We start from the raw sequence: 1847 nt of genomic DNA, 5'->3' as shown, positions 1-1847 counted from the left end.
AAAAAAAAAAAAAAAAAAAAAAAAAAATGTAAACATGCTCATGCATTTTAGAATATTATTTTGCCGAAGATAAATGCCCATGATTCACCAAAAATGTTACTCTGCCCTTGGTATAATGCATATATTCATTTTCTTCTTCAGAAGCAGATTTAGGAAGCATTGTTATTTAAAATATAATATATATTTTATTCAATGTGCACACTTCTATTTGCAAATATTTTAACTAAAAATATTTTAATTGAAATTCAGAAATATTTCATATAAAGCTTTTAAGAAGCACTTGTTTAAAAAGACCAATTTTTAAAATTGCCTACTTGATCCTAATATACTATTTTATTTGACCTTCATAATGATCTTCAATGATAAGGGGAGATATTATGTCAAGAACTGTGGTAAATATAAGCAAAATGAAGGTCTGAGAAGTTAGAAGATTTCTCAAAATTATGCAGAATTAAAAATGGGTTGTGACTTCCAATCACAAAGATCTTTTGAAAATTATGGTTGATTTTTTTTGTCAGTCTGAATAAAAGTGAAAAGTAACTCCAATCAGTGTTCACATGGTACAGAAAGAAATTAAACACCTGCAGTTAGTACAAAGGAAAGCAAAGAAAGTCTGAATGATATCTGCAGGACATTCTCTACCCTTTAAGACAGCTTCATATTTTTCATATAACAAATTTGTATGTGCGATCCTGTTCATAATATTCTTATTAATACTTATGACCACTCGTCTTGTTCAGAATAGAGGAAGGCACAGAATGTTCAGATGCAGCCCAGGAGGAAGAAATCAAAGATGGAAACCTGGCTAGTACTGTCCCTGAAAAGATCAAGAAAAAACAAGTATGAAGAATGATAGATTAGTGAGAAATATAAATGTAAGACAGTAAAGAAAATACATATATTTAATTATAAAAGAAAAAAATTTAAGGTTTGAATATATATTTTAAAGTCAATGCACAGAGTGATCTAATCTATTAGGGATCAGAAAGACCTTGCCAATGAGAACCTTACATGTTTCAGAGCTTCTGTAAGAGTTGTTCATTTGATGATTCATGCATATAAGAAAAAATTCCAAGGAACAGAAAGTATACATTTCAAGCTAATAAGTTTAAAGTTGCCTTTAACACCAATTTTTAAATTTGCCTACTTAATGCTAAAAATTGACTCATTTATCCTTACACTTAATTATACTCAGTTATAATGATCTACATTCTTTTTGACCTAATCACCACTGCTATAGAATATATGGCTTTGAAATATCAGGCCTACCTAAAAACCCTTCATTAAGAGTCTCTCTCTCTCTCTCCAAATTTAAATTAAAGCAACATAGAATAAAAACTTACAAAAGTAGGAAAATAGTGAATTTAAAAACCAAAAAAAGAACACATTTTTTATAATAAGTAAAATTCTGAACCATCTGCTACCTGTTCACATCACACAGTCTCTAAAGCTACCACAACATCTAGGGAGGAAGTGCCATAGAAAGTAACCTGCTTCCATCTCCACAAGTAAGAGTGAAACAGACGTATCTTGTGGATAACTACCAGTAAAATATCAAATTCAATCAACATAGTTAAACCTTGAAGATATATTATTCTTTTTTTGAAGAGATATTAAAACATATTCAATTAGTGATTATCACCCTCAATAAAAAATAAATAGCAATCAATAATTGATTGATCAGAAATAATTTTAACTTATTTTAAAAGGACTAGTCATATCAGATGGGAAAAAAAGTATGACAATTTTTAAAAGACCTGATATTTTGATAGATCACAGAGCACAAAATAAAAAAGCTTTAAATAAACAAAAAAAATGTGAAAATAAAAAAACAGCAGAAAGGGGTA

This window comes from Fukomys damarensis, unplaced genomic scaffold, assembly GCF_012274545.1.
Source record: "Fukomys damarensis isolate Sample0158 unplaced genomic scaffold, DMR_v1.0_HiC HiC_scaffold_1, whole genome shotgun sequence".
Taxonomy (NCBI): domain Eukaryota; kingdom Metazoa; phylum Chordata; class Mammalia; order Rodentia; family Bathyergidae; genus Fukomys; species Fukomys damarensis.
The sequence above is the reverse complement of the archived record's forward strand: the minus strand, read 5'-3'. Positions refer to the sequence as shown.